General features: G+C 45.9%; 2 non-coding genes across 2 annotated transcripts; both read left to right on the top strand.

Annotated features, from left to right (window-relative positions):
• The first annotated feature begins 2,861 nt into the window (after window positions 1-2,861).
• Window positions 2,862-2,953, top strand: TRNAI-UAU (transfer RNA isoleucine (anticodon UAU)). Its single transcript is given in 2 exon segments — window positions 2,862-2,899; window positions 2,918-2,953. It is a non-coding gene; the product is annotated as a tRNA-Ile (tRNA).
• Window positions 2,954-11,867: 8,914 nt separating this feature from the next.
• Window positions 11,868-11,959, top strand: TRNAI-UAU (transfer RNA isoleucine (anticodon UAU)). The gene is given in 2 exon segments: window positions 11,868-11,905; window positions 11,924-11,959. It is a non-coding gene; the product is annotated as a tRNA-Ile (tRNA).
• Window positions 11,960-15,841: the final 3,882 nt, after the last annotated feature.

The raw sequence follows: 15,841 nt of genomic DNA on the forward strand, positions 1-15,841 counted from the left end.
ATGATGAAAGCTTTATCAGAGATATAAGTGAAACGATTAATTCCTCTATTACAGCGCAAACTAATCACTGTATTGAAACATGGGAAACTCTCAAAACTGATGTTAAGGTAAAAGCTATAGGAAAAGCAACTGCGCTGCGCCGCAAGGAAAAACAAGAAGAAAAAGAATTAACTAGCGAACTAGAATTTCTCATGTCTACAGAATGTCAGAACGCTGGATCTTGCATGAAGCAGATAAAGGAAACAAAAAGTAAGCTCGAACTTATCGACCAAGAACGATACAAGGGAGCCATGGTACGAGCGCGAGCGGAACGATTGTGGAATGGGGAAACGCCTACTAAACGGGCGCTAAGTGACGAAAAGAGATACGCGACAAAAAATGAAATCCAAACAATAATATATCAAAACGAGGAAACGTCCGAACCCACAATGATAGAGCGAGCATTCGTAGCCTATTATCGTGAACTGCTTGGGAGCAAGAAAAATATAATAGAAGGGTTTGAGCGAGATTTTCTTCATCTTATGCCACGTCTAGAAGATGACATTAAAGCAAGCCTGGAATTTCCAATCACATTGCGAGAAACTGAAGATGCTATAGATGGACTAGGTGCAGGAAAGGCTCCCCGGCCTGATGGTTTAGGTGCGCCCTTTTACAAGGCTTTCAAATGTCAGCTCAGCCAATTATTGGATAATGTCTTCAAGGAAATGTTTGCAACACAGCCAATGCCGCCATCGTTCCGAACTGCTCATACAGTGCTAATCCCTAAGTGCGAGGATCCGGTTAAACTGTTGTCATGAAAGTCTTATCGACCAATAAGTCTCCCGAAATGCAATTACAAAATATTCACGAAAGTGTTAGCAAAGAGACTCCAAAGAGTTGTAACGCGACTAGTGGCACCGCATCAAACATGTGGAATCACGGGCAGAACAATTTCCACCAATACACATGTACCACGCTGTGTTCTTGAGTGCTGTGATGCTCTCTCATGTCGGGTTGCAGTGTTGCAACTAGATTTGGAGAAAGCGTTTGACAATGTGTCACATGAAGTACTATTTTCAATATTAGAATACGTTAATGTCGGCGGACTGATATTAGAAGGAGTAAAAATGGCTCACTCGGAGTGCAGCACACGCATCATTATAAACAAGAAGTTAAGTGAACCAATCCAGCTTCTCTGCAGTGTGAGGCAGGGATGTGCAATTTCATCATTACTTTTTGATATTTACTTAGAACCTTTCTGCTTGAGTTTAATTAATAGTCAAAGTGTACTTGGTTTTATGCTTGAAACGACGGAAATCAAGGTCCTTGCATACGCTGATGACATTGCTGTCTTTTGCAAAGATGCGGAAAGCATTAAAGAGGTGGTTAGGTTGACTGGCGAGTTTTGCAAGGAATCTGGCTGCAAGATCAATTGGGAGAAGACCGTAGGTTTCCGGCATGGAGAGTGGAGCGAGAAGCCTGAATTATTTGCTGGCATTCAATGGACAGCAATGTCAACAACGTACTTAGGTGTCCCATTACTATGTTACGAAGACACCGAACTGTATTGGAACGAGGAAACAGAACGCTTGAAATAGAAGACGCAGGGATGGCAAGGTCGAAATTTGTCAATGTTTGCCCGTGCAACTACTTGCAATGTATTCTTAGTTGCCAAGTTATGGTATGTTATTCAAGTATTGTTTATGTCGCGTACTAATCTAGAAAATATTATTAGAGTCTTTGCAGTGTTTATTTGGGGAGGAAGTTGGGAACGAAAGAGTCGAACTAATCTGTTTTTGTCCGTCAGAAAAGGTGGTCTTGGTCTGTCGCACCTGTTTATCAGACAGATTGTGTCGCGTTTTATATTTTTAAGAGATCAGTGTGACCCATTTCTGCGTACAGTTATGCAAGTTTGTTTACACAATGCACTACCTGAATTCATCGTCTCTACAAATAAGACTGCGATGCACCGTATAAAAGGTCACTGGCGCGAGGTTGTTGTAGCCTTTCGCATGTTTAAAGTAAGGTTTTCCATAGAATACTTGAGCACGGTAAAAACGAAAAATCTCTACAAGGATTTACTGGATGTTGTGTTACCTCTGCCAGTGTACAGAAGCATATACACTGGAGGCTGTGGACAAGACGTCTTAAAACGGGTTAAAGGAAGGTCGATACGGCCCCATGTAAAATCCTTTTTCTTCAAGCTCCATACAAACACTATACCTCTAAAAACGTGGCTACAAGATAAAGGAATGATTGTACCGTGGACAGTCAACTGCATACTATGCCAAAAACCAGAGACAATAGAATATGTATTTATTGAATGCTGGGATGCCATACTTCACTGGGACATCCTTCAGCGAACTATCAAAAAGGACTTACCTATTACACCACATGGAATCCGATATTTACCAGTTGAGAATCACGGCGACATTCCCTACGACATGATAATGATACTCAGCCTCCATAGTATATGGAAAACCCGAATGTCGGTAAGACATGCAGACACTAACGCTCGGCCTGTAAGGGAAAGTTTTATTGAACATGTAGCGTATACGCGAGAGCTCTACCGAGCCCAGCCAGAAACACCTGATCGGGTTACACTGTTTGATGATTTGATCAAATTCAAAAGTTTTTGAGATCCTTGTGTTGTTTTCTGTATTATGTAAACAGGCAATAAAGAAAAAAAAAGTGTCACAATGGGTTAGCGCACGGTACTTATACGACAGTTCTCTTGAGCCATGCCGGGGTTGTGAGTTCGAGCCTCAACTGGGGAATGTTCTTTTATTTTCGACATTCGAGAAAAAAGTCCTCATACGCACGCCAATTTATCATTCCATTGTTACCCGATATATGCTCACTTAGGTTTCTGCTGCACTCAATCCCCAGTGGCGCAATTGGTTAGCGCACGGTACTTATACGACAGTTCTCGTGAGCCATGCCGAGGTTGTGAGTTCGAGCCTCACTTGGGGAATGTTCTTTTATTTTCGACATTCGCGAAAAAAGTCCTCATACGCACGCCAATTTATCATTCCGTTGTTACCCGATATATGCTTACTTGGGTTTCTGCTGCACTCAATCCCCAGTGGCGCAATTCATTCCACTTCCGGCCACCACAGCGGACGGTCACGGAATGTTGTGCTCCGTAGGGGCGGTTCATGCGGCCCAGCCGGGCCGCGGTGTCAGGCTTACGGAAACGTCTTCACAGGATTACCAGCTTGTTTTGCCGCATCTGCCATCAGGTATGACCGTGTGTAATACCGTGTTTTTGCACGGTGATTTGAAGGCCAGGCCCTATCGAGTCGAACATTTTCGCGATGCGCTTGACCGTCATAAGCTGCTGCCGGAGGTGGTGGCCCTCGGCGCCTACCAGATGAACCATGTCTGGGCTATAACATTCAAGGACGAAGTCGGAAAAAAGAAGCTGCTGTCAGCGAAGGCCTTTAGTGTCAAAGAACACCGCTGCGTCGCCATTGACCCTTGCAACCAGGATATTAGATAAAAGCTGTTCTGGCTGCTTCACACGACTCCCGACGAGGACGTCAGAGCAGCCTTGGCGCCGTTCGGAACGGTGACCGAAATTTCCAGGGAGCGGTGGCGAGTACCAGGGTGCGGCGACAAAGGTTCTCACACGCGTCTGGTATCGTTACGGCTGAAGGCTGGTATGACCATGGAAGACATCCCGCATCAGCTACGAGTATCAGAGGACCATGCGCTCGTGATCGTTCCAGGCAGAGCTCCGCTCTGCCTCCGATGCCGCGGCACCGGCCATATACGGCGCGAGTGCCGTGTGCCACGCTGTGGACTCTGTCGTCGTTTCGGCCACGACGAGACCCAGTGCGTGAGAAGCTACGCTAACGTGACCGGCTCTGGCCGGAGCGACGCGTTAGACGAGCACTTGATGGATCAAGCGGACGCGGAAGAGACTGCTGGAGCGGGCGGAGACCCACGAGGCACGGAAGAGAAGCCAGTGGTCATGCCAAGCGTCAAGTGCCAACCCAGAAAGGGCAGTAGCGAGGCAGTGGCCAAGAATGAAGTGCAAAGTGAACCGTCTGCAGAAAATTCTACGGTGCGTGAAAGTGAGGGGGACGCAGAGGCTGCCGAGGGCGTTCTGCGACAGGGCAACTCTGGCGCTGCCTTCATCGAAGAATCCGGCGAGAAAATGGACCAGGCCAGCGCCGTTTCAAAGAGACCTCGCGAAATACCCGATCAAGATGTCAGGCTTGAGCAAGACGACGGTGTCAGCAGCGAAGGGCCACCCACGAAGGCTTCCTCTTTCCGGCGGTCTACACTCAAGCCCAAGCCGAACGTTCCGCTCGAGAGGAAACCGACGCGAGAACATCCACCTGAGGGGCGCCAGACGCCGACCAATCCGCCAGGTGGTCGGCAGACGCCGACCGTCCCACCAGACGGGCGACAGACGCCGACTGTCCCACCAGATAAGCGGACAACGCTGACAGTTCCCCCGCGGTAGCGGGGTGCTGTTCGGTAGAAGGCTCAGTAAGGACTAGGTGCTGCGGAACCTTTAAGTGAATGATGAGTAGCGCATTTGGTAACGTCATGCCTTCGCCGTATGAGACGGAGCTTATGATGGTGCAGGGTTTTTGTTTTTTGTAAGTTTGGGGGTCTTTGATTTCCGAAATGTATTGTAGTTTGTGCTTGCTCTTCTCTTTCAATGACAAATAATCATGGAATAGCAATACGTATTGGCACGCTTAACGTACGAGGGTTAACGGCTAGACTGCGACAAGCACAATTAAGTCGCCTGATACTGGAAAACGACATAGATATTCTTGCTGTTCAAGAAACTAAAATTGAAAGCGAAGAGCAAACGGACAAAATGGTTCAGGTTTTTAAATCCCGTTACAACACTTGTGTTTGTCATGGAGTAGGTAAGGCCGGTGGCTGTCTTTTATTTTTGCGTAATTCAATAGGTATTGTTGCGCAGAGTGTAATGTCGGCCCAAGATGGGCGATTGGTCCTATGTGATTTCTCTTTCAATAATATTGATTGGCGAATTGTCTGTGTGTACGCTGCAAACAAAATTAGTGATAGGAAATTTTTCTTTAACTTTGTTGAGTCACACCTGACGTGTGAAAGAAATGTTGTTCTTCTTGGTGACTTCAATTGTGTTTGCATGTCCGAAGATAGGGTGCCCAGTAATATAATACGGGATACAAGTGCGCATCAACTCTGCGCAATCGTGGCAGACTATGACTTAGTAGACGTTGGAAGCATATTAAGCGGTAACAGTGTTGTTTTTACTCATTTCCAAGGGCAGAGTCACGCTCGACTAGATCGTTTGTACGTATCAGCAAACCTTGCGCGAACGGTCACTAGCTACGCAGTAAAGCACGTGAGCTTCAGTGATCACAGCCTAGTAACGTGTACATTGGGCACGAAACATAGAGGGTCTCACTTTAACTGGGAACTGTGGAAAATGAGCGAAACGATCTTAAGTGATGAATGGTTTGTCAAAACGGTAAAAGGAAAAATTGACGTAATGCAAATAGATGCTACAACAAATTGGGCTGAGCTGTGGGAGCAGTTTAAAATTGAAGTGAAAATGAGTGCGATCGAGAGGGCTTGTGTGATGCGTCATAAAGCTAAACAAAGAGAGAAAGAACTGCAAAGCATGCTCGATTATTTTCTAAACGCGGAGTGCACAATACCGGGATTGTTTTCGAAACAGATTAGAGAAATTAAACGCGAACTTGAAAGGGTGGACGCTCAAATTTACCAAGGAGCCGCGATAAGAGCACGATCCGAGAGGCTGTGGCTGGGAGACGCGCCAACTAAGCGCGCGCTCAGTGACGAAAAGGGTTACGCATCCAAAAACATAATAAAAGAAATTTGTTTTAACAACACAATGTCAAAAGACCCAGAAGTAATTGAAAAAGCTTTCGTTGAACACTACCGAGCGTTGCTCGGCAGGCAGGTGCCCGTAACAGAAGAGTTTGTGAACACCTTTCTAACACTTCTGCCAAAATTACAAGACGAAATAAAAGAGGGACTCGAGAGACCGATCTCTGCGAAAGAAATTACAGAAGCCATAGAAGACTTGGGTAAAGGAAAGGCGCCTGGACCAGACGGCCTAGGAGCAGCTTTCTATAAAACTTTCAAGGCCGAAATAAGCGAGATACTGCACTGTGTAATATCAGAAGCTCATGAAACTAAGCACTTGCCGCCATCATTCAGAAAAAGTCATGTTGTGCTTATACCGAAAACCACCGATACGGTAAAGCTGAAATCTGTCGCTGGATACAGGCCCATAAGTCTTACGAATTCGGATTATAAAATCTACATGAAGGTGCTCGGAAAAAGGATGCAGTCAGTTATTAAATCCATAGTAGGCCCACACCAAACATGCGGTATCAGGAATAGAACAATATTGTCGAATATTCACATCGCTAGGAGTATATTGGAATGCTGTGATGCGAACCTCGAATGTGTAGCAATGGTTCAGTTAGACCTAGAAAAAGCTTTTGACAGGGTTGCTCACAGCATACTTCTTGCCCTGCTGAAACACATTAATGTAGGCGAAGTGATTCAGGACGGAGTAGCCATGGCTTATGAGAACTGTTCCGCTCACCTAATAATCAATAAAAGACTCAGCGAAAATATACCAGTATTATCCAGTGTGCGCCAGGGGTGCCCTTTGTCGCCCTTACTTTTTGCGATTTTTCTTGAACCTTTCTGTTTGAAGGTACGAGAAAACGAAAACATTCGCGGCTACCGTCTTTTAACTCAGGAAGTAAAAATACTAGCTTACGCAGATGACATCGCACTTTTTTGCATTGACCAAGAGAGCATTCGGGAGGCAGTCAAGGATGCAAGAAAGTTTTGCAGTCTAACGGGGAGTGCCATAAGCTGGCCAAAAAGCTTAGGCTTCTGGCACGGTGAATGGGACAGCCGGCCTGCAGTGTTAGAAACAGTACCGTTCACAGATACGCCAACCAGTTATCTTGGTGTTCCTTTGGAATACTATCGCGATACCACGACGCAATGGACTGAACAAACGGAGCGGGCTAAAGCACAGACAACGAAGTGGGGAGGCAAGAATCTGTCAATATTCACGAGAGCCACTGTCTGCAATTTATTTCTTGTCGCTAAAGTGTTTTATATGTTGCAAGTTTTATGTATATCCCGAGTGTGTGTACAAAGGTTGCACAGGGTTTTTGCTATGTTCGTGTGGGGATCAGGATGGGAGCGCACGAGTCGTCTGAATCTGTTTCACGCTGTGCAGAAAGGAAGGTTGGGTTTGTCGCATTTATTTTTGAAACAAGTAGTGTCGCGTTTCATGTTCTTGCGCGACGAAAGCGATTGTTTTTTGCGGTGCGTTATCCAGACGCGATTAGGTGACGCACTGCCAGAATATGTTGTGACGTCGTATGGCATAGGTCAAGTGGTTGTCCGAAGTTTTTTGTTTGAAGTGATAAGCTCTTTCCGTTTTCTAAAAGTACACTTTTCTTTGGAATACCTGAACACAGTCGCAAGAAAGCGATTATACCGAGATTTAGTTAATATCATGTGTCCAGTACCAATATACCGTGCAGTATATGCACTGGGGCGTGAGCAGAATGTCTTAAAAAGAGTTAAGAAAATGCCTGTAAGAGCAACAACAAAAACATTTTTTTTCATGCTACACACTGGCACGCTTCCTGTCAAGCCATGGCTGCAGGAGAAGGGGATCTTTGTACCCTGGAGTGTGAATTGCCAGATATGTCGGAAACCGGAGACAATGGAGCATATTTTTCTGGAGTGCAGGGACTCAGTCTTCCTTTGGGACATTCTACAAAGGACACTAAAAAAAGAATTTCCTTTAACACCTTTTGGAATCCGTTTTTTACCGTTTGAAGAGACAGAAGGCGTGCCATGTGATATGGTGATGTTACTCTGCATGCACAGCGTGTGGAAAACACGAATGGCGGTTCGTAATGAGGATGTTGACGCAAAACCGGCCAAAGAATATTTTGCTGAAAATGTATTGTACATTCGCGAAGCATTTAAAGCGCTCAGCGAACCACCTGAGTGGTTAACAGCATTTGAACAGCTTGCAAACATTCAGCCTTTTTAAACCAAAATTAAACGACAAGGTACACCCGCACATTGAACTGTCTTTTTTGTTTTGTAATCGCAGCGGAGAATAGCTGTGAATCGTGTATTTGTTATAAAACAGGCATTAAAGAAAAAAAAATCCCCAGTGGCGCAATTGGTTACCGGACGTTCTTTTATGTTTTTTTATATTCGACATTCGAGAAAAGAGTCCTCATACGCACGCCAATTTATCATTCCATTGTTACCCAATATATGCTCACTTAGATTTCTGCTGCACTCAATCCCCAGTGGCACCGCAGTTGACGAGAGGACTGTCTTTTTTTAATTTATTAAGCAACACCTGAACTCGGAAAGGCAGCTCACTCTGTTGGGTGACTTCAATTTTGTTCTGAGCGCCGATGACAAAAATAGTGCGCGTACTTTCAGGGATAGTAGTAATGTCGTTCTTATTAGATTAATTGATGAATTTGCTTTAGAGGACGTGGGAGAATGCCTGTTGAGCAGGTGCCCAGTTAAGTACACTCATTTCCAAGGTACCAGCCACGCCCGACTCGACAGGATTTACGTGTTTCCATGTTTGGTGCCAAAGTGTCATGGCTATGACGTAGTGCCCGCACCCTTATCGGATCACTCCATGGTTCAATGTTTCATAGGTGCAAAAAAGCGAAGCAGCTGTTTTCAGTGGGGTCTTTGGAAGTTAAACAACAAACTGCTCAATGATCAAGAATTCGGTAAGGGAGCGGAGGAAGAAATTAGTAAAGTCACTGGAGGGGGAATACATGAATTGGGCCAGGAATGGGAACTGTGCAAGCAACAGATCCAAATAAAAGGAATTTAAAGGGTGAGCTGCATACGGTACCAAGAAAAACTAAATGAAACGCAGCTAACGTCTATGCTAGAAAAATTATTAGCTCTGCAGTGCAAGGCACCGGGGTTATACATGGACGTCGTTAGGAAAATAAAAGAAAAACTAGAAATTAATGAAGAACGCTATCGTGGAGCGCTTGTGCGCGCGAGAGCTGAACATCTTGCCGTGGCGGAGACGCCCACAAGACGGGCGCTAGGCATGGAAAAAGCGCACGCAAGAAGGAACCATGTCCCTGAGGTACAACGGGCGGGTCGCACCGCAACAGATAATAGAGAAATCGGGCAAGCTTTCTTTGAGTATTACCAGGCATTGTTCGATTTGCGTTATGTCGACCTGGACCGGTTTAAAGAATCGTATCGGCGGGCTATGCCACGACTAGACGAGGAACAAAAAGCAAGACTGGACACGGCCATTAGCGAGCAGGAAGTAGAGCGTGCAATAGATAATTTAAACCCTGGTAAATCGCCTGGGCCTGATGGCTTAAGTGCAGCGTTCTACAAAGCTTTCAAGCAACAACTAGCTCCATTGCTGACTGCGGTATTCAATGAGGCATATGAAATAAATGTTTTACCTGTGTCGTTTGGAACGTCACATACTGCACTTAATCCGAAAACCGACAAAGTAGATAAATTTAAGCAGGTATCGTCATACAGACCTACCGCTCTAACAAACGTAAGCTACAAAATTTACATGAAGGTTCTTGCCAGCAGATTACAGAGTGTTTGTTATAGGCGAAATAGTTGGCCCTCATCAAACATGTGGAATCAAAGGCCGTTCCATCGTTTACGACATTCACAAGGCTAGGTGTGTACTTGAATGCTGTGACGCCACATATGCACGTGTCGCACTACTACAATTAGATTTGGAAAAGGCATTTGATTATGTGCCACATTTTATGTTGTTTTGTATCCTGGACTGCATCAATATAGGTTCGGTCATCCGGGAGGGAGTGAGCTTGGCGTACCGTAACTGCACTACGAGGCTACTTGTTAATAAGTTGCTGGGGCGCCCATAAACGTACGACGTTCGGTGCGCCAAGGTTGCTCCCTCAGCCCTCTGTTGTTTGATATATATATTGAGGCCCTCTGTCTGAACGTAATGCAAAGCGATGAAATTCATGGATTTAGACTACAAGCAACCGAAGTGAAATTGCTTGCGTATGCAGACAATGTTGCAGTTCTTTGCAGGGACAAGGAAAGTGTTAGTAAAACAGTTGAAAGGCTGCAGTGCTTCAGTGAGCTTACCGGAAGTCGGGTGAATTGGGATAAGTGCCTGGGAATTTGGCACGGAGAATGGCCTTCAACCCCAGAAACTTTTGCCAATGTGGCTTGGGTGACAACGCCTCCGAAGTACTTGGGGGTGCCGCTGCAATTTTATAGAGACACTGATCCGTACTGGCGAGCGCAGCTGCAAGAGACGCGAGAAAAAGCGGACAAATCAACAAGCGCTCATCTATCAGTGTTCGCAAGAGCTACGGTGTGCAATATTTTTTTTATTAGTAAGTTGTGGTATGCAATGCAAGTGCTACATTGTTCCCGAGTAAACGTGCAGAAGCTGCACCGTGTAGTTGCTGTCTTTGTTTGGGCGTCCACATGGGAGAGGTGCAGCCGCACGAACTTGTTTCGGCAGGTGAAGGCCGGTGGTTTAGAACTGGGACATTTGTTTGTGCGACAGATTGTAAACAGGTTTCTATTTTTCCGTGACGTTAGAGACCCATTCCTGCGCACCGTCTGTCAACAAACATTCGGGGCAGTTTTGCCTGAGTATGTTGATACAACGCAATGTATTTCAAGAAATGTTTGTGGTTTCTTTAGAGAAATTGTTCAAAGTGTCAAATTTCTAAGTGTGCGTTTTTCGATGCAGTATTTGAGTAGCGTTAAAAGAAAAACATTGTATAGGGGTGTTTGTGACGTGCTCTTTCCAGTGCCTTTGTACAGGATCATACACTCTGGAGGCCCAGATTGCAGTGTTCTAAAAAGAGTTAAAAAATGCAGGTGTCACCGGCAGCCAAATCTTTCTTTTTCAAGTTACACACTGGAACTTTAACTGTTAAGTCCTTTCTAGAGCAAAGGGGTTTACTTCTACCGTGGGGTTCCCACTGCCTTATATGCAAGCAGCTTGAGACAATAGACCACGTTTTTCTTCATTGCTGGCAAGCGGTATTTTTCTGGGACGTGCTCCAAAGAACCATTAAAAAAGAATTACCGCTAGACTCTCACGGGATCCGGTACCTGCCAACCAATAATGAGGATGGCGTTCCCTTTGACCAGATCATGCTGATGGGTCTCCACAGTATATGGCGCTCCCGAATGGCTGGCTATTTATGTGATCCGGACGCGCGACAAACACGTATGTATTTTCGCGAAGGCGTACACAGATTCCTGGAGACTTTGAAAGTGCAAACAGATGTTCCTGAGTCGCTGTCAAGGCTAGAGCCTTTGGTAGAGCTCCGGGAATTTTAAAGATGACAACGCCAGGCCTCAGTGGTCGTTAGGCCGCTTGTGCTTTCTGGCGCACTATATATTTTGTGCACTTCTGTCGTATACTGTGTCGTAGACCGGCAATAAAAAAAAGTGGCGCAATTGGTTAGCGCACGGTACTTATACGACAGTTCTCGTGAGCCATGCCGGAGTTGTGAGTTCAAGCCTCACCTGGTGAATGTTCTTTTATATTCGACATTCGAGAAAAAAAGTCCTCGTACGCACGCCAATTTATCATTCCATTGTTACCCGTTATACGCTCACTTAGGTTTTTGCTGCACTCAATCCACAGTGGCGCAATTGGTTAGCGCACGGTACTTATACGACAGTTCTCGGGACCCATGCCGGGGTTGTGAGTTCCAGCCTCACCTGGGAAATGTTCTTTTATATTCGACATTCGAGAAAAAAGTCCTCGTACGCACGCCAATTTATTATTCCATTGTTACCCAATATATGCTCACTTAGGTTTCTGCTGCACTCAATCCCCAGAGGCGCAATTGGTTAGCGCACGGTACTTATACGCCAGTTCTCGTGAGTCATGCCGGGGTTGTGAGTTCGAGCCTCGCCTGGGGAATGATCTTTTATATTCGACGTTCGAGAAAAAAGTCCGCGTACGCACGCCAATTTATCATTCCATTGTTACCCGATATATGCTCACTTAGGTTTCTGCAGCACTCAATCCCCTGTGCCGCAAATGGTTAGCGCACGCTACTTATACGACAGTTCTCGTGAGCCATACCGGGGTTGTTAGTTCGAGCCTCACCTGTGGAATGTTCTTTTATATTCCGCATTCGAGAAAAAAGTCCTCGTACGCACGCTAATTTACATGCCATTGTTACCCGATATATGCTCCCCCACTTAGGTTTCTGCAGCGCTCAATCCCCAGTGTCGCAATCCGTCTCATTCCACTTCCGGCCACCGTTGTGTTCGGACGTGGGTAACATGGGCTCCCAAGGAGCGGATTCAGCGTCCCTTTGAAGCCGCGGAAACAGGTCTTTTGCTTATGTCAACCAGGACTACCAAGTTGTATTGCCTCAACTGCAAACTGGTCAGGTTGTTACGGATACCATTTTTCTTCATGCGGATTTACGTGCGCGCCCATACCGAGTGGAAGATTTTCGCAATGCCTTGGAAAATCTTGGAGCACTTCCCGGCGTTATCGCTTTGGGGGCGTACAGGATGAATCACGTTTGGGCCGTGCCATTCAAGAGCGCTGAAGCAACGAAGAAAATGTTGTCAAAAGGGGAATTCCGAGTGAAGAGTCGCCTGTGCCTGGTAGTTAACCCCAACGACCAAGGCTTACGAATGAAACTGCACTGGCTTCTTTACGGGGTCAGCGATGATGATGTGCGTGCGGCATTGGCTCCGTATGGAAAGGTTACGGAAGTAACGAAGGAAAAATGGCGCGTACATGGTATCACGGAAAGAGCATCGACAACCCGCCTTGTGGCCATGTAACTGGGAGCCGGAGTCACTATCGACGACCTTGCGTGTAAAAAGCGAACTCGCCCTAGTTGTGGTGCCAAACCGAGCACCATTATGCCTCCGTTGCAACACCACTGGCCACATTCCACGTGACTGCCGTGTGCCTCGCTGTTCCCACTGTAGGCGCTTCGGCCACACCGACCTAGACTGCGTGACCACATATGCGAGCATCACCGGAAAAGCAACGAAGGACGCAGATACAGAGCTCATAATGGATGAAGCAGAGGGCGAAGAAACCGTTGGTGCGCGAAAGCAGGCCGACACAAAGAACGCAAATCAAAAAGTTGCTCTACCGACGCGTGGAAAGGCGTTTTTGTGGATACGACCCCACCCCAGACAAACGGAGTTTCTGTGGTGGGAGAAACACAAGAGGCGGACAAAGTCAAACCCGTTGAAGCAGCGTTGGTTGAGGCAGCCGAAGCCGACGCGCAGCCCATGGAACTTGAGCCTGGTGCTTCTACTGAGCGACGATGCAGGCAGCGAAATGGGAGTCCCAGTACAAGTAGCGGAGAAGAACCGCCCACCAAGACAGTCGTGAAGACTGGCCTTCAATTCGGCAGACGACCCAGCTTCAAACCGAAACCCAGCCTCCCTCCTGAGCGGAACACTGAGGCAAATAAGCCCTCGTAACAACGAGGGTCAACGCATAGAGCAGCGATTCCACCACTCACGAACACCGAGCACCTACCGTGGCGTCAAGTCACCTAGCAACAGAGCCACAGCGGCATCGACCCGAGAACTGCTAGCTGGACGCGACGTTGCCTCTCGCCAGAAAGAATCGACCGTGTGCCAACATAAAAGATCGAGGCAAACTCCATGCGGTCCACCAGTTTCGGATTAACCAAGACACTTAACCTTAAGAAGCGCCTTCGTCTAGGCATTTTAAATGGTCGCGGTTTGGCGAGCAGGAGACGCCAGTACCAATTAAGCCGGCTTTTTCAAGAAAATGATTTAGATATTGTCGCCCTGCAAGAGACAAAGGTGGAAGGCCAGGAACAGACGGACCGCATGGTGCAACCATTTAGAGCAATGTATAACCTCTGCGTGCGCCATGCCGTTGGAACTTCCGCAGGCTGCGCACTCTTTATTCGTAACAGTGCTGGTATTGTAGAGGAACAAGTTATTATATGTGGAACTGACCGATTTGTCATACTTGATTGTTCTTTTTCAGGCTTTAAGTAGCGCATTTTGTGCGTGTATGCTCCAAATGATAAATGTGCACGTAGAATCTTTTTTCAACAGCTAGAAGAATACCTGAAGTGCGAGCGATACCTTATATTGATGGGGGATTTCAACTGTGTGTGCAGAGCACAAGACCGAGCTAAACAAATGAAACGAAGGGATACGAGCGCACAGTTTTTAAACATACTTGTGAATGATTATGAATTGGAAGATGTCGGTATTCTGTTATCGACTGGCAAAGCTTCCGTTTATACGCACTATCAAGGTGAAAGTCATGCGCGATTATACCGAGCTTACATTGCAATGCAGCTCGTACCATTGTGTCAAACCTACGAGATTAAACATGTATCATTTTCTGATCATAGTCTAGTGACGTTTGATTTAGGGAAAAACGAAAAGAAACGAAATTTAATTGGGATCATTGGAAGTTTAATACCAAACTGCTCGATGATGAAAGCTTTATCAGAGATATAAGTGAAATGATTATTTCCTCTATGACAGCGCAAACTAATCACTGTTTTGAAACATGGGAAACTCTCAAAACTGATGTTAAGGTAAAAGCTATAGAAAAAGCAACTGCGCTGCTCCGCAAGGAAAAACAAGAAGAAAAAGAATTAACTAGGGAAGTAGAATTTCTCATGTCTACAGAATGTCAGAACGCTGGATCTTGCATGAAGCAGATAAAGGAAACAAAAAGTAGGCTCGAACTTATCGACCAAGAACGATACAAGGGAGCCATGGTACGAGCGCGAGCGGAACGATTGTGGAATGGGGAAACGCCTACTAAACGGGCGCTAAGTGACGAAAAGAGATACGCGACAAAAAATGAAATACAAGCAATAATATATCGAAACGAGGAAACGTCCGAACCCACAATGATAGAGCGAGCATTCGTAGATTATTATCGTGAACTGCTTGGTAGCAAGAAAAAATAATAGAAGGGTATGAGCGAGATTTTCTTCATCTTATGCCACGTCTAGAAGATGACATTAAAGCAAGCCTGGAATTTCCAATCACATTGCGAGAAATTGAAGACGCTATAGATGGACTAGGTGTAGGAAAGGCTCCCGGGCCAGATGGTTTAGATGCGCCCTTTTACAATCCTTTCAAATGTCAGCACAGCCAATTATTGCATAATGTGTTCAAGGAAATGTTTGCAACACAGCGAATGCCGCCATCGTTCCGAACCGCTCATACAGTGCTAATCCCTAAGTGCGAGGATCCGGTTAAACTGTTGTCAGTAAAGTCTTATCGACCAATAAGTCTCCCGAACTGCGATTACAAGATATTCACGAAAGTGTTAGCAAAGAGACTTCAAAGAGTTGTAACGCGACTAGTGGGACCGCATCAAACATGTGGAATCACGGGCAGAACAATTTCCACCAATACACATGTACCTCGCTGTGTTCTTGAGTGCTGTGATACTCTCTCATGTCGGGTTGCAGTGTTGCAACTAGATTTGGAGAAAGCGTTTGACAATGTGTCACATGAAGTACTATTTTCAATATTAGAATATGTTAATGTCGGCGGACTGATATTAGAAGAAGTAAAAATAGCCTACTCAGAGTGCAGCACACGCATCATTATAAACAAGAAGTTAAGTGAACCAGTCCAGCTTCTCTCCAGTGTGAGGCAGGGATGTGATATTTCATCATTACTTTTTGATATTTACTTAGAACCTTTCTGCTTGAGTTTAATTTTAGTCAAAGTGTACGTGGTTTTATGCCTGAAACAACGGAGGTCAAGGTCCTCGCATACGCTGATAGCATTGCGGTCTTTTGCAAAGATG

The sequence above is a fragment of the Dermacentor variabilis genome, unplaced genomic scaffold, assembly GCF_050947875.1.
Source record: "Dermacentor variabilis isolate Ectoservices unplaced genomic scaffold, ASM5094787v1 scaffold_17, whole genome shotgun sequence".
Taxonomy (NCBI): domain Eukaryota; kingdom Metazoa; phylum Arthropoda; class Arachnida; order Ixodida; family Ixodidae; genus Dermacentor; species Dermacentor variabilis.